The sequence below is a fragment of the Dipodomys merriami genome, unplaced genomic scaffold (genome assembly GCF_024711535.1).
Source record: "Dipodomys merriami isolate MVZ:Mamm:240054 unplaced genomic scaffold, mDipMer1.0.p SCAF_1306, whole genome shotgun sequence".
Lineage (NCBI taxonomy): Eukaryota > Metazoa > Chordata > Mammalia > Rodentia > Heteromyidae > Dipodomys > Dipodomys merriami.
Genome location: NW_027202612.1, coordinates 142,376 through 162,946, shown reverse-complemented (window position 1 = coordinate 162,946; position 20,571 = coordinate 142,376). Strand labels below are relative to the sequence as shown.

The 20,571-nt window shown below is 45.0% G+C and overlaps 1 long non-coding RNA gene across 2 annotated transcripts; it reads right to left on the bottom strand.

The window, feature by feature from the left end:
* Nucleotides 1-284: 284 nt before the first annotated feature.
* Nucleotides 285-11,263, bottom strand: LOC138824998 (uncharacterized). 2 transcript variants are annotated; one of them, XR_011371264.1, is made up of 4 exons: nt 11,053-11,263; nt 8,971-9,082; nt 7,345-7,500; nt 285-1,754 (listed from the first exon to the last, which is right to left on the bottom strand). It is a non-coding gene; the product is annotated as an uncharacterized lncRNA (long non-coding RNA). The 2 variants fall into 2 exon arrangements; XR_011371265.1 differs by lacking the exons at nt 8,971-9,082; nt 11,053-11,263 and adding an exon at nt 7,991-8,932.
* Nucleotides 11,264-20,571: the final 9,308 nt, after the last annotated feature.

Below are 20,571 nucleotides of genomic sequence, written 5' to 3'. Positions count from 1 at the left end.
CCTCTTAAGCCAAACCCACAGATGTGAATTGAAGCCCACTCCCTCACTCTGAGCCTCAACTGCAGCTTTTGGGGCAGCAAGGCCTTGTCTCCTGGAAGTCTCTGCCTCACTCTGAGGAGATCATTTGACACATCTAGCTCTGCATTGAGAGCTGAACTTGAAGGAAGAAAAGAGCACATTTTCCTTCCTAATTCCCTCTCGACGTGCACATCAGGTTGGGTTTTAAGGAGGCTGATTCCCAGAGGAATTCCTGACCAGCCATCTGCTTGTGTGCTTCTGAGACATCTTGGTAAAGAGAGACGGAAGCTGTTAATCAATCATGCAAAGGGAGCTGCTTGCTCTTTCACTAGGAAATGGGAGTGCACATGTCCTTGAGTGTGCACATGTTCTGATATTCTAAGGGTCTTGATACACTTGCACTATACATGTCCTTCTCTCCCTGTCCATTCTGCACAGCAGACTAACACCACCTTCCTTCCACACCCATTTTAATGTGTCACTGACACAGCTGTCCTTCAGATAAGTACACAAATACCTTTCATAACAACAGAGAAACAAACCTGTGCCACAAGAGATTAGCAAAGTCAAGTGCACTGCCTGATGCTGGAGGCTATGTAATCGTAACTATCCTAGAAGCTACCTGGATTGCAGTGACAGCCAGTCTAGGAAGACTCCATCATCAATTAACTAGAAAAATGCAGACCTGGAGGTGTGACTCAAGTGGTAGAGCACCAGGCATGAACATGCAAATTGAAAGAAGGAGAGAAAGAAAAAGAAAGACTGAGACAGAGAGATGAAAGACAGAGAAATGGAAAGAGTTAGAGACAGATTCAAGAACAGGAAGAGAGAGAGAGAGGTAAGAGAAGAGGGAGATGAGAGGAAGAAGATGAGGGGAAGGAAAAGTAGACTAAGAGACGGTATGAGGTAGAAGAAGAGGAGGGAAGAGATAGTAGAGAGGGGGAAAGACGGGGAAAGGTGAAAGAGGAAAGTGATGGAAAAGGAAGCAGAGAGAGAATTAAGAAAAAAAGCACAGAGATAAAGACTTGGTACGAGCAAACACTCACAAACATATACACACAACAAAGAAACAAAAGGAAAAAAATAAAAGGCATGGAAACATCATGGAATTTAACAGTACTTCCCTCCCCACATACCCTCTTCACTGAACACTGGACCACGAGGAATTCAGGATTCCTCAGCTCCCTTCATGACCTTCCACCTCTCAGTTCTCCTTCAGCATTAGTGTCAACCCTGTCATTCACCAGGTGCCTATCCTTTACCCTCTTTAGCCCTCACTGCTTCTATCACCAGAATCCCACCTCATTCTTTGAGGGGAGATCTGCTCCCCAAATAACCCTGAACTGCACTTGTCCACCAGGAGACCCAGTCCTCCTCTTGCTACAAATCTCATCAGTTAGCTCTGCAGGCTCAGCCTCCTAACCCCAATGTATACAGAGCAAAGTCCAGCTGTGCCCAACTCCTCCCCATCACACACTTGTCACCCAAGACAGCATCAGCCTTCAGCACTTCCTCTGTGTGGAAATCTAATAGCCCTGGATGAACCAACGCAAATAAGACAGTGGTGGAGAGTCACATCCAATCTTACTGAATCTCCACTCATGTCCAGAAGTAGTCATCCCAGGCAGGGTCCATCCTCAGACCAAGTTCACAGAGGCCTGGTCCATCCACAGGCACCACTATACCTCCGTGTTCTCTCAGGTCTCCTGCTCCTTCAGAGGTTTCTCCAGCTCTCACTGAAAGGAAGAGAACATATTTTAATTAATATACTTTGTGGTTCCAAAAATAGGCTCTACATGTTCACAGTGGTCTCATATGTGAAACTCAGCACTCACAACACTCTGTTTACCTGAGGAGAAAAATTGGGCTAACAGAGGAAGTTGCAATTACGACTTCAGGGTGTATTCATTAGGGTCTTTCAAATATGTGTTTTATCTTTTACCAATGTGAGCAAATAAATGAGAAATCGGGTTCTCCTGGATGATGGCTTTATGTTGGGATAGTGATGAGTAAAGGATTATAGAGAAAACACACACAGAAGAAACTGCATTGAAATGGAGGAAAGTGGGGCAGAAACCACTGTCATGGTACATGGAGACAGGTCTCATTTCTTTCCCAATGAAGACTTGCCCTTATGCTCCAACCCAGCCAGTGTAACTGGTGTGCTCAGGAGTTGGACCCAGTCATCTAGAGGCCACAGTAGGAGGAGCAGAGTCCAGGATGCCTCCTGACCCTCAGATCAATGGGCTTCAGCTCAAATGTAAATACAACAAATAAGTATATAAACATACAGGAAACCTACATGAAAGGTAAGGTGATTACCTGCTGTAGCATTTGGAACAAAACCACCTCAAGGACAAAGGTGAATGGTTGTCAGGTGAAGTCACCATGTGATCAAGCTGCAACCCCTACCACCTCTGAAGGTAAAGACACCTTCAGGCTACTTTTCCATTTTCCTTTCAGCCTGGGAAGGCCAGCTCAGTGTCAGATGTACTTTGACCAGAAGCTCGGCTGCAGAATCCTGTAGCACCAGGCACTTGGCCTGAGTGTGCTACACGGGGACTATGCCAGGCATGCTGGGCTCATAGCACTAGTCATGCCTCCTGAAATGAGTGAACTAGTGTGTAAAGGACTGGTAAATAGTCACAAGAATCAAGTCTGTGTGAGAGCTTGGAGGACTACTACTCTTCCATGTAGCCTAGCGGACCATTGCCAAGGCCACTGGGCACATGGGAGGATGCTGCTACTGCTACCTTGGCAACCATGTGGTAACCATGAGGACATCGACCAGAGACAGGGAGAGAAGGGGAGAGACAGACCGACAGACAGACACAGAGACAGAGAGACAGAGACAGAGACAGACAGATACAGAGCAATAGAGAGAATGGGTTGATCAGGCAGTTTGAATCTCTTGGCAAGTATAAATTTTACAGACATGACAAAATTTCATGAAACCAAAAAACAAAATTAAGAGCTAATCCCCAAATAATGTACCTATAAAAGCTTGTTTTTTAAAAGATGGTTTGACTGTAGCCCAGGCTTGCCTTGAACTCAAGAGCCTTCTGCATTTGCCTTCTAAATACTGGGATTACAGGTTTGCACTACCAGTCCATCATAAAAAGATCATCTTCCATCCTGAGGCTATCCAGGTGTACATCAAGGGTTGCACCTCTTAGAACATGCTCTTGTGACAGGAAATTCCAAAGGATTTCATAGCTCTGGGTCAGATGCTACTATAACTCAGGAAATGACTAAGGTCTTAGGAGCTCTGATTGAGGAACCAGGGTCAATGACCAAATAGTAGAGCAAAAGATCCTACTACCACCCCTGTTACTCAGGAAAGCATGAGTGTTTTTGGATTTCTATGTCAAGAACCATAGAAAAAGGCCAAATACATTTACATCACTGGCAATCACAGGAGATTGTTTACAAACAGAATGAATTACTCAGTAAGTCATCCTATCAAGGGTAATAGGTTTCTTGGTAGTTACAAATATGGAAAAGGAAAAAAAACTGGAAGAATATTTGGGGTGAGATTGCAGTTGGAGGTGTCAGTGTGAACTCATGATTTTGAGTATATATAGATGGATATATATACATAGATTGGTGTACAAATCAGAAGTTGAGACACTCAGGAGGCTAAGAGCTTGAACACTGAAGTTTGAGACTAGTCCAGGCAGGAAAGTTTATTAGATTTCACCTCCAAACTAACCAGCAAAAAGCAGGGCTTAAAGGGGGGCTCAATTACTAGGACCCAAGCAAAGCAAGCAAGAGGTTCTGAGTTTACATTTCTTTACTACTAAAAGAAATTAATATAAATTTAAATGTGTATATGTGTAAATATACATGTATGGGCTTGTATATATCAATGCACACCCATATACATGAATACATGTATTTTGTATATTCGTTTTATGTATTTTCCAGTTCTCTTCTCCAAAAGGGCCTAGGAACAATAACATCTCAAAAGCAAAGAACATACCTAATACTCAGATGTTGGTTTCTAAATGCCATCCAGCCACAGCTCCTGGATAATAGTTGATTCAAAGACTAGAGCATGGAAGGTACTAAATAAACATTGATCTTGTGTATGAGTGAAGAACAAAAGCACTAATGAGGGCTTAGGGGTAGAGTGCTTGCCTAGCATCCATGAAGCCCTGGGTTCTGCAGTGCCACATAAAGAGAAAAAGCTGGAAGTGGCACTGTGGCTCAAGAGGTAAAGTGCTAGCCTTAAGCAAATAAGCTCAGGGACAGTGCCCAGGCCCTGAGTTCAAGCCCCAGGATTGGCAAAAAAATAAAATTAAAATAAAATAAAAGCACTAATAAAGTCTGTTAGAAGGGGCTCGCACTGGCCAAGTCTGGAACCATCAAAACCATGACAGGAGTGGAATTACAACCCAATGCATTCAATAGGAATCCCTTAGCAAGTTCAAACATGAATAAATATGTAAATACATAAGCAAACTGTCAATGATGTGAGGAATGGGATATTTCCACAGCCTTATGTGTTTTCCCACACATCACTGAGTTACAAAGGGAGAGGAGAATTTTTTCAGTAGAAAAACTGGCAAATTTGGCCATCTTCAAGTGATCAAAATTACCTACTACACTCCCAAGACAAACTGATGTCTCCAGCCACCTGGTGGGATGCAGTGGGAGGCACACAGTGTCACTTCACGATAGTCCTGCAAGACCCAAGTCAAATCATGATAAAACTTCAGACAAGACTAAGTGGAAGTGGCATATAATCTTGAAAACATTCAATAAAAATCTTGAAAAATTTTCAAGATTGAAGAAGACTGCAGAGCCAGAACCAGAGCAGGCAATCTTGACTTCTGGATAGGATCTTTTCACTATCAAAACTATATCATGAGCCAGGCATCGGTGGCTTACGCCTGTAATCCTAGCTACTCAGAAAGCTGAAATCTAAGAATCATCATTCAAAGTCAGCCCAGGCAGGAAAGTCCATGAGACTCTTACTTCAAATATCCCTCAGAAAACCAGAAATGGAGCTGTGCCTCAAACTGGTAAAGCTCCAGCCTTGAGCTAAATGCTCAGGGACCTTTTACTGGTCCTAATTCAAGCACCAGAAAGGAACCAAAAAAAAAAAAAAAAGAAACCAACACTCAGACACTATGGATGGAACTGGAGGACACTCAATTTCATGAGAAACACCAATATCACACACACCCTTTCATATTTGAAGACTAAGAAATGTGGCTTTAGAGTAGACAGGAGAACCACAGGACAATGTTGAAGCATGGTGGGTCACCACTCTGCTCACAGCTTCCTTTGGTGTAGTGCAGAGCCTGTGCTGCCAAGAGGCTCCTGTGCCTTCTCTGATCCTGTCTCTCCCCACTGAGCCCAGGCTTCCTTGCTGCAACCACACTGGCATTTGCACTGTGCCAGCTGGGGGCCACTGCTATTCCAACTGCCTAGAATGCTTTTCCCCACACCCAGCTGCTCAGTCCCCTATACTTCCCCAAAACCCCCTTGCCAAAGAGGTCTACTCTGATACTCAAAAATACAACTTTGTGCACATGTACACACAACACACATCTGCAAACACACAAAAACACAGATTATTTCCAACACTCATCCTGATTCTTTCTGCCTTAATCTTCCTTTTCATATATACTATGTACTACTTTTGTAAGTTTGAGTATTCTCATTCTCCATGCTGAGTGTACTTCCTCAGTGAAGTACACTAATCTAATGCCCTGCTGAATGAATATCACAGTGGTGGAGGTTCATATCCAATCTTACTAAATTTCTGCTCATGTCCGCTTGTACTCATCTCCATCCACATGTTCCTATATTTTCATGTTTTCTTAAGTCTCTTACTCATTAAAAGTTTCTCCACCTCTAGTTGATAGAAAGGAAATTATTGTAATTCCTACATTTTTTGGTTCAAAAAATGGGCTCTGGAGGTTTATAGTGTGGCAATATTTGAAATTAAGCTTCCTACACACCATGTGCCCTAGGAAAATAATCAGGCCCTACTCTTCTTCCATGAGACCTAGAGGCTTCCCCTGGGAACTTCCAGGGAAAAGGAAGCACCATGCCCAAAGCCTGGTGCTCTGGGGAAGGGGGTGTCAACTGGAAGCATCTTTGGCGACTCAAAGGGTCTCTCCTAAGAATCTGACATCTCTCAGTGCTGAAACCCTTGTACTGTGGAAACGTAATTCTCTACCTCTCCATTCTCCACATGCAGCCCAACCCAACACCCTTTCCTTTCCCAAAATTTTATGAGTTGTCCCTCATACAAGTACACAAATTCCTTTTGTAATAACAGAGAAACCAATCTGTGCTGTACCAGATTCACAAAGTCTAGGTGCTGGAGGCTCACCTGTATAATCCTAACTACTGTACACACTGACACTGAGAAGACTGTAGATAAAGCCAGCCTGAGCAGACTCCATGTCCAACTCAGTAGAAAATCAGGCCTAGAAGAGTGACTCCACTGGTAAAACATCAGCCAGAAACACGCCCACACTCAAGAGAGAAAAAGGGAAAGAGGGGGCCTGAGGGGGAGAAGGAAAACAGACAGAGAGAAAAACAGAGGGACATGCATACATACCTAAACACAGAGAGACAAAGAGACAAATTCAAGAGAAAGGATTGAATGAGAAGGAATGAGATAGGGAGAAGAGAATGATTAGAGGGAGGAGAAGAGGAGAAGAATGAGGGTGTAAGAAAGGAGAGATTAGAGACAGTAGAGGGGAGGAGGGCCCAAGGAAAGGCCACAGAGGGAAAAGGAGACTGAGAAAGAGAAAAGAACAGAGTTCAAGCCAGCACATTCCCAAATGCATGCACACAACCAACAAAAAGACAATTAAAAAGCATTGAGAAATCATGGAAATTAATAGTACTTCCCTCCCCACCCACCCTCTCCACTGTACATTGTTCCATGAGGAGTTCAGCATTCCTTACATTCCTCCTCATCTCTCTTTCAGCATCAGTATCAACCCTGTCTTAAACCAGTTATGCATCCTTTGCCTATTTGGACCCTTATTGCTTCTCTCGCCACAAATCCATCTCATTGTTTGAGAATAGCATTGCTCCTCAAATACCCCTGAGCAGTACCACTGACCCACCAGGAGCCCCAGCCCTCCTCTTGCTGCTATTCTCATCAGTCTACTCTGCAGGTTCAGCCGCCTGACCCAGTGTACACAGAGAAACGGCCAGATTTGCCCAACTCCTCCCCATCATACACTTGTCACCCAAAGGCAGCATGAATCCTCAACACTGCCTCTATGTGCAATTCTAATGCCCTGGGTGAACCAATACAAATATTCTAGTGTGAAGGCTCATATCTAATCTTACCGAATTTTTGTTCTTGTGGGAAGGCAGTCATCCCAGGCAGGGTCCATCCACGGGTGTGGTCCATATACAACCAAAGTCCATCCAGGCTATGTCCTTCCACAGATCCCAGTTTATCTCAATGATTCCTCAGGTCTCCTGTTCCTTGACCACCTCTAGCTGAACGGAAGGGAATATCTTTTAATTCATACACTTTGTGATTCCAAAAATGGCCTCTTGATGTTCAAATATTTAAAACTTGGCTTTGATAGCATTGTTGATTCCCCAAGGAGAAAAATTGGGCTCTGCTATTCTTCCATGAGGCCTAAAGTCTTTACCGGGAAACGGAAGCACCATGCCCAAGCTGGGTGCTTTGGGAAAGGGGGCCTCTCTGGGGACTCATAGAGTCTCTACTAAGAATCTGACACCTCTCAGCGCAATTGTACAGCACATATGTCGTCCTTCCCTGTCCATTTACACAAACCCATCACCCCCTTCCTTCCACAACCAATTGTAAGGTGACTCTACACAGCTATCCCTCACATAAATACACAAATGCCCTTTCAAAATAGAGAAAGCAACCTTTGCCACACCAGATTAACAAAGTCAATTGCATTCCCTGATGCTGTAAGCTCTTGTCTGTATTCCTACCTATCTCCCAAGATGATACCTTGAAGATTGCATTTACAGCAAGTCTGGGAAGACTCCATCTTCAAGTAAATAGAGAAATGCAAGCCTGGAAGTATAACTCAAGCAGGAGAGAACCAGACATATCCATGACAACTGAGAGAGAGAAAAAAGAGAAAGACAGAGAGGGAGAAAGGGAAAGAAGGAAAAAGGGAGAAGTGTAGAGAGAGAGGAAGAGTGAGGGAGGTGGAGGGAGAGAGAGACAGATTCAAGAGCAGGAAGAGAGGGAAAGGGAATGGTAGAGGGTAGTAGTGGAACAGCAAGAAGAGGAACAGGAGAAGTAGAATAGGAGTAGCTATGGGAGGAATGAAAACAAAGGAAGAGAAATGGTGGGCGGCAGCAGGGAGAAGGTGAGAAAAGTGGAGAGAGAACAGAGAAGGCAAAGGAAACAGCATAAGAAAAAAAGCACTGAGGTGTAGCAGCACACACTCACAAACACATACACACAACAGACAAAAGGAAAAAAAAAAGAATAGTGATCAAGAAGTCTTACAAATCAACAGTTAATTCCTTCCCACCCACTTTCTTCACTGAAAAATGGCCCATGTGGAATTCAGGATTCCTCAGCTCCCTTCTTAATTTGCCTCCTGTCATTTCTCCTTTACATTTAGTGTCCACCCTGTCATTTACTTTGTACCCATCTTTTCCCTCTTGTAGCCCTTATTGGGACTCTCACCAGAATCCCTTTTTGTTCTTTCAGGGGAGATCTGCTCCCAAATAGCTCTGAGCTGGACCACTGATCCTACCTACTGCAGAAAATCTCATCAGTCTGCTCTGCAGGCTTAGCCTCCTGACATCAGTGCACATATAGCAAAAGTCAGGTGTGCTCAAATCCTCCCTATAACACACTTGTCACCCAAGGGCAGACAGCATCAGCCTGAATCAAATCCTCTCTGTGGAAATCTCATGGCCCTGACTAAACCAACACAAATAGCCCAGTGGTAGAGGTCATATCAACCTTACCAAATTTTTGCTACTGTCCAGATGCAGTCATCCCAGGCAGGGTCCATCCAGTGGCACCACTGTATCTCCATACTTTCTCAGGAATGCTGCTCCTTCACAGGTTTCTCTACCTCTACGATCAAGGAAGGAATATTATTCTACTTCATATTTTTAGCCAGTCTAAACAGTGGCTCTGGTTGGTCAGACTGTTCTCTTATTTGAAACTCAGCCAACCCAGCCTTCTGGTTCCCCTTAGAGAAAATGGGGACTCATGGGAGGAGTTGCCATTCAAAACAACCTGTCTTAGTAATAGGGTCTCTTTGATTGTGAGCAAATAAACAACTCTGAAAGAAGAGATGCTTGGATGAAGGTTTTATGTTGGGATAATGATGAGATTTAGAGAGAAATTACACAAGCAGGAAAGTGCATTTAAATGGAGGAAAGTAAGGGCAGAAACCATTGATAGTGCATTGGGTGAATGGAGACAGGTACCTCTCCATTCGCAGTGAAGATTTGCCTTTGTACTCCAACCCAGCCAGTGTAAGTAGTGTGCTCAGTAGTTGTACCCAGTCACCTAGAGACTGCGGAAGGAGAAACAGAGTCCAGGATGCTTCCTGCCCCTGAGATCCATGGATTCCTATACCACGAAGCTCAAGGGCCTCACTTTAAACCTAAATAAATAAACTAGCAATTGGGGACACAAGCAACCTACGTGAAAGGTGAGATGACCTGAAGCGTTTGGGACAAAAACACCTTAGTGTTCAGAGGACCAAGGGAAAAGGTTGTTCAATAAAGTGACAATACTATTAAGTAAGGGATCGATGTGTAAATGCCCAGCTCAGAAAGTACAGCAGATTGAGGCCACCTTTCAACTTATCTTTCAGCATTGGAAAGCCTTGGTGATGTCAGCTGTCCTTTCTCCGAAAGGAATCCCTGCCGGAGAATCCCCTAGAAGCCGTCACACAACCTGGCCATGCTGGACTGAGACCTCCACAGTGTGAACTTCCTGCATGACTCCTTTCCCACCTGCAGCTCTTCAATTCCACATCTCTCTGCTTTAGTTAGACTCACCCCGAAGATCTGAGTCTGGTGGCTTTCAACTGTGCTGTTTCAGAGTTCTGCACTGCTTTCTCTGGGACAGCTTTGCTCTCAATCTGTGAACATTACTTTGGGGCCTTCACACAGCAGCAAAGTCTGCGAAAAATGGTGACTATCCTGTTAGCCACCCTCCTCCAGCCCTGTCTAATGTTCCACCTGAGGTCTATGGCCTCCCCCTGAGGATGACCAGAGGGAAGACCATTTTCCACTGAGTGGAAACTGTCTAGTGTACCCGACCAGCTAAAAGAATCTGGGCCACAAATGAAGCTGGAACTGGAGCTCTGCAGGGTGTAGAGCAGAAGGACAGGCAGACTGGCACTTTGGGTTCTCTTCAGAGGTAACTGAAAATTTGAGGACAAGCTGAAGGTGTTACATCCTGCAGAATAGGTGGCTCTTTTTTTGTGGAGGAAGAGGGCTGGTGGGATTGTCCTCAGGAGGTGTGCATGGTGGACTAGCCAAAAGCATCATTTTTGATTCCACACTTCTGGTATTCTCCTTTATGTTTTCATGGATGAGCAGGTAGGTGCCATGGCTTCATTGAATGCTCTGTTCTTTCTTTTTAATACCAGCTACCGTGTACACCATGTTGCAAATGACTGTGACAATAACGGGGTCCAGCTTGCTGGGCAGTTGCTCATCAGGAAGCAGGCCAAATCCCACACTTAGGGCCAGCCATGGGTGCTCCATTATCTCCTCAATAGCAGGCCTCAGATTGAAGCCCACAGTCAGCAGTTTAGGAAGGAGATCACGTCCCATTGTAGTTGGTAAAGGGGACCGGTGTACCTGGCCTCTAGGATTTGTTTCCATATCTGTCATCTTATTCTCCTCAAATGGCAACTTTCCCGTTGTCATCATATACAAAAGCACAGCTAAGTCCCCAAATGTCCACCTTGTACCCACTGAACATGTTTTGTAGGATCATTTCAGAGGGGTGGAATAGTAAGGCTCCACAAACCCCCTTTAGCAACTGTCCTGGGGTCACCCTGAAACGCCAAAATCACTGACCTTAACATTGCCATTGGTGTTGAACAGGACGTTGTTGGCCGTCAGGTCTAGGAGTACAATTCAGTTCTCTTGAAGGTAGTGAATGGCACTCGTGATCTGTTTGAACAACCTCTTGGCTTCATACTGGAATAGGCGTATGCAAGGGGATTTATTGACTCCACCCCAAGAGATGGCCCTGAGTGGCCAGCTCAGTGACAAGGAGTCTTCATCCTCCATCACCTGGAATAATTGGATGATGTGTGGGTGACGTACACTTTTCACAATGGTTACTTCATTTTCTTTTTTCTGTTTGGTCTGATCGTGGGGACTGAACTCTGGGCCTGGGCACCGTCCCTCAGCTCTTCAGCTCAAGGCTAGCACTCTACCACTTGAGCCACAGGGCCACTTCTGGCTTTTTTCTTATGTGGTGCTGAGGAATCGAACCCAGAGCCCCAGGCATGCAAGGCAAACGCTCTACCACTGAGCCAACTTCCCACCTGCTACCTCGTTTTCTATCTCATGACTTTTCAGATCTTTCCTTGGGAGAACTTTGACTGCCACTGTGGTGTCAGTGAGGCAGTGATGGGCCAGCTTCTCATAGACACAGCTGCAGTAACCGATAATCTTTGTCAAGTTGTACTGTGCAATGACAGTGATCTCCCCCTCCCTGGGGGAGGAACTAAAGTTGTACATTAACACCTTGTCCCTGGGATGGCAAGTGATCAAGCTTAAGAATTACCTAAGATGATCTAAATGAAGTGGACAACTAACAAATCTTAAGAAACAGAAGGTAAACTACCAACAAACAAGTAAACACAACCCCCAGCTGAATAAATGAAATCCCCAAACCCAAACAACACAACTACCACTCCCCACACCCAAAGAAAGCAATCAAGTAGTTCTGAGTTAGTCCATCAGGTCACCGGAGTAAAAGCTCCCAGCACTGTAACTGAAAAAGCTGGAGAGCAGCTGCCTCATATGTACCCTGTTGGGCATACCTTCACAATGCTCTGTGATGTCAGGGGGAAATGGACCAATCACAAGTCAGGCCATTGACATCAGTGAGGAAGTGGACCAATCAGAGCCCAGTGCACACCTGCTGGCAGTTAGGTACTTGGTCCAGGAAGTCTGTTGCCAATGACACTGGGCACATGGCAGGATGCTCTTACTGCTACCATGGCAGCCATGTGGAAACCATGAGGACATTGGCCAGTGGCCCTCATGTTTCCTCGGGGTTGGGCATCCTAGGATGGCCATCCTAGGATGGCCCCTGTGAGAACATCACCCAGTGGGGTATTGATGAACCTCAGAGAGAGAGACAATCCATGGAGGCACAGTGAGAAGTGAACAAAAGAAGTTTATTTACACCAGAAAGGTGTCTTGAGACTACCTTGTCCTTTTAGATACCCAGAACCAAGAGCAGCCTCAATCACCAAACCTCCAAACCTCCAATAGGCAGTCCTGACACTCCAACTTTTATTGGTTGGTCTTCAAACCACCAATTAGTTGGTCTGCAAACCTCCAAACCTCAGATCCCCAAAGCCCCAAACCTCCAAACCTTCAAAGGGGAAGGCTTTTCCCTTTCTTCCCTTCCTCCCCCACATGTAGGCCTCTCCACTGTCCACAGGCCTCTCTAGAGGGAGGTCCCAAATGGCCTCCAGAGGAGGCCCTGAATGACCTCTAAAGGAGGCCCCAACAGGCCCTTCAAGGAGGCCCAGAGTGACCTCAGGAGGATGTTCCAAATGGCCCCTCAAGAAGTCCCTGAAGGACTGGTATGGTGGCTCAGTGGTAGAGCTCTTGCCTTGCATGCATAAGGCCCTGGGTTCAATTCCTCAGCACCACATAAGAAAAAAGCCAGAAGTGGCCCTGTGGCTCAAGTGCTAGCCTTGAGCTGAAGAGCTGAGGGACGGCGCCCAGGCCCAGAGTTCAGTCCCCACGACCAGACCAAACAGAAAAAAGCAAAAAGAAAAAAATCCATAAGTGGTGCTGTTGCTCAAGTGGTAGAGCGCTAGCTTTGAGCTGAAGAGCTGAGGGACAGTGCCCAGGCCCTGAGTTTAGGCCCCACGACCGGAACCCCCGCCCCCCCAAAAAAAGTCCCTGAATAGCTCCTCAAGAAGCCCCAAAGGACCTCTCAAGGAGGTCCCAAATGGCCCCTCAAGAAGCCCCAAATGGCCTCTCAGAGCTTGCCCTATCCTCCACAGGCCTGCCCTGCCCTACTGTGGCAGGCTTTCCCCTCTTGCCATCTCTCCCCCTCCACTCCCAATCCTCTCCTTCCTCCACACTCAATTCCTGCCTCAGGACTCCCGGTCTTTCCTTTACTCTCATCTCTTCAGAACCACTGGTCTCCTCCTTACTCCCCTCTCCACAAGAGACCAGGTGTCCTCAGGACTCCTCCCTCCTCCCTCCCAATGTGTTTTCCCCTAACTTCCCCCCTAGCCTTGGAGCATGCAGCCTATATACACCTAGAAAGGCTGCACCCCTGCCCCACTAATGGTATCAAACTGATATTCATGATCTTCCCCCAAGCAGCCCAAGTCCAATCCCAATAGTCAGCTCCCTATGTGCATGTCTCCAGGAGCATGCCCCTTCCCCTTTTGGTGGCCTGCTCTGCCCCTTTCAGTGGCATGCCCCAGCCATGGCATGCTCCTCCAGTGCCCCTTGGGGTGGTGACATCAGCCTCACAATGCCCTGCTCTGTCCAGTGGCTGGGTCTGTGGAGTTGTGAGGCTTGACTCTTGATGCTGCTCCCCCTCCAGCAGGCTGGACCATGGGGCCACACTATTGTGCCCCACTGATTCCCTGGGTCCCACGGGTTATTACAGACGCTATCCTTGTACAGAAATTATAACACTGTCCTTTTCACATAGCACGGTCTACATCTAATTGCAAGAGCCTGAGATAAGGAGACTTTGTAAAGATTCAACTCAAAAATTTCTTTCCACTTGAGAAGAGAGACAAGACATCCAAGATGAAGTCATAGTTTTGTCCACATCTGCCATTCTCATTTCTGATTCCAGTTTGTATGGGTCCCTGTGCTGCTTTGTACCTCTTTTTATTGTTTTTGATTCACTTACTCCCTTTTTTAAATCTTTATTTATCCCTCACAGGTTAGAAATAAAGTATCTTGCTTTTATATCTTTTAGTACCGTTGTCTTGAATTTTAATATATCTATAATTGTTCTAATAAAAACCATACACAAAGTATGTCTATCTCAGAAGCAGACTTCTATTTTATGGACCTGAAGTTTATTCTACTTGAGAGGTCTTTTATTCTTTATTTCATTTAGTTATTCATTTATTTTTGGCCATGGAGCTTGAACTCTGGACCTGGGTGCTGTCCCTCAGTTCTTCAGCTAAAGCCTAGCACTCTACCACTTGAGCCACAGTGCCACTTCTGGTTTTCTGGTAGTTTATTGGAGATAACAGTCACATGGACTTTCCTACCTTGGCAAGCATTGAACTGCTATCCTCTCATCTCAGCCTCTTGAGTAGCTAGGATTGTAGGCATGAGGAACCACTACTCAGCAACTTGACAGGTCTTTTTAAGGGAAAAGAATTATTGATGTGTCAGGCACTGGTGGCTCTCATCTGTAATTCTACCTACACAGGAGGCTGAGATCTCAGGATTTCGGTTTGAATTCTGACTGGGCAGAAAAGTCCATGAGACTCTTCTTGACAATGACAAGATAACCTCGTGTCCATATGCCTCAAAATGGTTGAGGGATAGCCTTAAGCAAAAAAGCTCAGGGACAGCACCCAAGCCCTATGTTCCAGGTCAAGGACTGGCAACAACAACAGCATTAAAAAGGAGATGGGTGTAATAAAGCCATATTCACAAACACAGAATGCAGAAGGCAGAGGCAGGAGGTTCAGAGATTGAGGCCATCTTGGCCTTTATAGTGAGTTACAGTCCAATCTGGGCTACATAGCAAGACCTAGTTCCAAAAAAATCCCTCTTACCCTAAAACACCCAGGAGTTACAGTCCAACCTGGGCTACCTAGCAAGACCTAGTTCCAAAAAAATCCCTCTTACCCTAAAACTCCCAGGAAGTTCACTTATAGATGAATCTCAGAGAGCTGTTCTTCCATAAACCTATTTCATTTTGTCACATATTGACACCTACTACTTTATTCTTTCTTTTTATAAAAGTCTCCATAAGTAGTTGCTGACATTTATCATTGTTGGGTCATACATGAGGGTTATTTATACATCCCAAAATACTTTGTCCCTATTCTTTGTTCTTTGAATTCTCTCCCTCCTTTCTTTCCTCTGTTTACCCTTCCTTTTCTTTACTAGTTCCTCCTTTTCTCTTCATTTGCTTGTTGCCCTTATTCCTCCCTTTAGTCTGTCCCTTCCTTCCTTTCTGAGATAGAATTGGGTGATATAGTGCAAGCTGTTCTGGAATTTATGTTCTTCCTGCCTCAGCATTCTGAATGGCAGTACTACAGGAGTACACTGGCATGACTGGAAAGTTCCCAAAGGGAGAGAATACTGGATCATTATCTTTTTTCCATAAAGTTCTCCCTAGATTCCCTAGACTCTTCACACACATGAGGCTGTTTCATGTCTTATTTGTCTCTTAGGCTCTTTTCTGAATTTCCTTTTGGTTTCCTGTCCCATTCAGTGGCCCTTAGACTTGGAGTGGTTCCAACCAGTGTCAGGCATACCCAACCCTCTCTGAGACAAAGTAGCTTGGGCACAGGCTCATTCAGGCACCGAATATGACAGAGCATAGATGAAATGTAGATTGTCCCTTCCTTTCAGGACCCATAAGCCATTAGCTGAGCAGATCCCCTTAAGGGAACACACTCTGAAAGGAAGTTCCAGGTCAAAACCATACTAATCTCAACAATCCCCTGCAATCTCTCATTTTTCAGATAAGGCCATATCTAGTTATTATTTCTAGTGAATAGAACATGGTAGAAATGAGAGATATCATTTCTCAGATTGCAATATAAATAGCTGTTGCTCTCACAGTAGGATTTCTCTCTCTTGCTCTCTCTTGCTCTCTCCTTCTCTCTCTCATTCTCCTATACCCTTTGCTCTGGGTGAAACAAATGCATGTGTGAGCAGTGTATGAGAAGGCCCCAGAACAAGGAGCTGCAGCTTCCAGATGACAGTTGGAAGACATGAGTGGGAAATAGTCAAGCCTGGAAATGACTCTGACTTAAGTCCAGGTTTTGAATCTATCTCTTTTGGTTTCTGAATAATAATCAGCTGGGCACAACTTCCCCAATGAGAAAATAATACCCAAAGGCGGCAGGTGGCCATTCCTATAGACTATGCAGAAACCATGTCCTGAATGGCAAAAAGTAGACTTTTTCCCTAGTCTGTGATGCCTCAGCAGAAAGTGCCCTCCAGTTAAGTCTCTCATTCTTATCATGCAACAAAACCAGTCTGCTGCATCTTTCCACTGCAGATGAGTGCCCTGCAGTGATTTAAACCATGGTCAGAAAGAGGATGGGACCACCTTGGTAAAATGTATCCAGCTGTAACAAGGTCAGTAACAGGGGATGGTACATTCTCAACTCCCTTTACTGCATGCAGGACCAAAGACTGTGGTTCCAAATAGCATGCCCTTTGGATTTGTGAGACAGAAATCTTGACTTCTATCCAGAAAGATGGGCAAAGAAAAAGAGGTCCTTGGCTAGATTTCTCATTACAGGGCAGTTTGATAACAGATGAGACCGAGACTCACAGGTACTATATCTCTGCAGAAACCGGTCCCCAAAGAAGAGTGATGGATGGAAGTCACTTTGGAGAGAGTGAGTGAGTTTCAAAGTGGTGCTGACTAGTATCTGGGGATGGCCCCTGGCTTCTGGCTTGATTAACCATCTCTGCTAAGTTTGTCTGAAGATGTATAAGCACAGGCTTTCTAAACCATAGATATAAATGATACACACAAACAAACACTCCCACAGAGCAGATGATATGTCAAACATGTCCATTCCAAGTCGATTGACCTGAATCAACACTTCAACTATTTCAGTGTTTATAAAAGTGCCTATGAGCCAGGTGCTGGTGGCTCATGTCTGTAATCCTAACTACTCAGGATGCTGAGACCTGAGGATGAGGGTTCAAAGTCAGCCTGGACAGGAACTGTCCAGGAACTGTTCTCTCTAATAAATCACTCAGAATCCTGGAACTGTCATGGTTGCTCAAATGGTAGAGTGCTCGCCTTGAGCTGAAGAGCTGAGGGACAGTGCTCAGGCCCAGAGTTCAAGCCCCACAACCACCAAAAAAAAAAAAAAAAAAAGAAAATCTGTAAGAAAATATCAATAATGCTTTTTGAATGCAAAAAATGATACCTGTTGTTGCAGAGAATAATTTCACATGTTTGAAATCTCCTAATCTTGGTTTTCTATTGTGTAAGGATCACCAAAATCTATCTACACTGGTTCATTTTATTCTTTTTCTTTTTCGGGTCCAGTTGTGGGCCTGAACTCTGGGCCTGGGCGCTGTTCCTCAGCTCTTTAGCTCAAGGCTAGCTCTCTTACCACTTGAGCACAGCGCCACTTCCGGCTTTTTTCTCTTTTTTCTTATGTGGTGCTGAGGAATCGAACCCAGGGCCTCAAGCATGCAAGGCAAGTGTTCTACCACTGAGCCACCTTCCCAGCCCCTGGTTCATTTTATTCTTAAGAATCATCCCAAGAATTGTGTTTTATTTATTATTATTCAAACACACACACAGGAATGCAGCTTAAAATTACAAGTCAGGTATTTAAGTGTGGAATCTAGAATTGGAACCCAGCTCCAACCACACTCATGTGTACTACTCTATGAAGAGGAATGCAAGCAAGCAAATACTTGATGTTGGTGTTTTTGTTTTAATTTTGCTGTACCACTTGAATAACAGCTCCACTTCTGGCCTTTTGGTGATCAATTGGCAATAATAGTCTTAATGGTCTTTCCTAACTTGTTCACTTCCAACTGTGATCTTCAGATCTCAGCCTCGTGAGCAGCTCTGTTTTAGGTGCTTGGCTTTCCCTGAAAGCCAAAATGAATTTATAGCTCTAAAAGAGGATGGGGCAGGAGTGGGAGGGAGGATATATCTGATTTGGTAGCCAAGCTCCAAGAGCCAAGTATCACTTTTTTCACCCATTTAGACTTAGAAAGATATGCATATCTAGATATAAACATTTTTATAGACATGACTACAGAACATGACTTAAATGTGGAAATATACGGGTGAAATGGAGGGAGAATGATAAGGTATAAATAAGATTAAAATACATTGTGACTAGGTAAGAAAATGGTGTAAGGAGACACACTGAAAGCTACTGAATGTGGTGTTAGAGGAGTATGGAAACAAACCATAATCAAAGAGGTGAATCTGACTAAATTATAATACATGTACTGGTGAAAAAGCATATAGAAACCCCACTGTTGCCTTAAGTTACACTAAAAATATGAAAACAAACTGAATGATAGGAAAGCAAAATATGAGGGAAGGCCAAGAGGGAAGCTGAATGAGGGTGAATATGGTATGAGTGTATTAAAAGAGAACAAAGAAACCTGTTGAGATTTGAGAGAGAGAGAGAGAGAGAGAGAGAGAGAGAGAGAGAGAGAGAGAGAGAGAGAGAGAGAGAGAGAGAGAGAGAGAGAGAGAGAGAAGGAGGGAGAGAGAGAGAGAGAGAGAGAGAGAGAGAGAGAGAGAGAGAGAGAGAGGGAGAAAGAGAGGGAGGGAGAAAGAGAGAGAGAGAGAGAGAGAGAGAGCTTGAATACAGGATCCAGCAGGCACTGTTACATAGCTTTTCTGCTCAAAGATATTGTTCTATCCCTTGATCCACAGCTCCAATTCTGGCTTCTTGATAATTAGTTGGAAATAAGTGTCTCACAAACTTTTCTGTCCCAGTTGGCTTTCAATCAAGATCCTTGGATTTCAGCCTTCTGAGTATCTAGGATTGCAGGCATGAACCACCAGTGCCTGCCTACATTTGTTTCAAGGATGGAATGAAAGAAAGTGATGGAGGAGTGAGTTTAACTGAGATGCAGTGTATGCATGCATGGAAATAGCACGAGACCTTTCTTTCTTTCTTTTTCTTTTGATCGGTCGTGGGGCTTGAACTCTGGGCTTGGGTGCTGTCCTTACACTCTTCAGATCAAGCTGAGCACCATACCGCTTGAGCCACAGTGCCACTTCTGTTTTTTTTTTTTTTTACTCGTGGTTGGTTGGATATAAGAGTCTCAAGGACTTTCCTGCCCAGGCTGGCTTTGAACCACGATCCTCAGATCTCAGCTTCCTGAGTAGCTAGGATTACAGGAGTGAGCCACTGGCACTCGGTGAGACCTTTCTTTAGAAAACTAATTACATGGTAATAAGAATCGTCTTTAAAAAGAGTTTGTTCTGGGTGCCTATAACTCACTCCTATAACCCTAGGTACTCAAGAGGCTGAGATCTGAAGATCACAGTTTGAAGTGAAACCAGGCAGGAAAGCACATTAAGCCTCGTATGGGCATTGTAGGAAAGTGGACTAGTCCCAGGTGGTGGTGGCCATGCAATGATAATGGTCCCTTGGCATTCTGGTGACAACTCTGCTCAAATCCAGATGTCCTGAGCTCCTGGGGAATGGTCTGTGAAAAGATAGAGAAAATAAGGTTGTTGATGTAAGTTTCACAGGAAGTGCAAAAGACTCATGTGAGCCAAAATGACATCCTTTTTCTAATCCTAGACTTCTCTGAATTATCAGTATGCCATTGTGCCCTGTGAATCTCTTAGTGGATATCTATTGTGTACAAGGCAGGACTTCATCCCCACTGTCAACTCCTTTCTCCAAGTCTCCATTTTTTCTTGTATCAGCAGGAGTAATGGACCTCCTCTTACCATGGCTTCCAGTCCCTGGTGGGGAGGAGGATCAAGAGGAGGGGTACTTCCTGGCAATGAGGGCGTTCCCATGATGGCACCTCAACAAAGCACATGCAGACCAGGAAGACAGAGGTCCACAGGCAAAGAGACATCACTGTAGCAGGTGCAGTGCCAGTTTGGGAAAGGTGGCAATGAATGTGGCTCCAGTTCCATGACCACCAGTGGTAACGGCAGAACTGACCAACCCCGGAGCGATACTGGGGAGCGGTAGCAAGGAGGCCTCTGAGACAGCCCAACCCCCCTTTATTCTCTGTGGGGCTCTAGGGCGCCTTAGTCAATGTCTATGTAGCTCTGCAAGTGCGTTCCCAAGTCCCTTCACCCAGTTTAAGGTCCTTTCACACACACTTATAGTCCCTTGACCTGCGCTTCCAGTCCTATGAGTGTGTGTGTCTGTGTTTGTGTGTTTGTGTGTGTGTGTGTGCATGCACGTGCACACACACACACACACACACACACACACACACTCACATGCATACGTGCATGTGTGTGAAGTGTCCCACTTACCTTGAACTAGCCCGAGACCGGGAGGCCATCACACACATATTGCAGTCACATGCCCACATGGACTATGAGGATGGTGATGCATGCACTCAGTCTGAAGACACCCTAGGTTTCTCATCCCAGCAACAGGTGCAGCACCAGTTGGGGGAGGACAACAACGAACACGGCCTAGG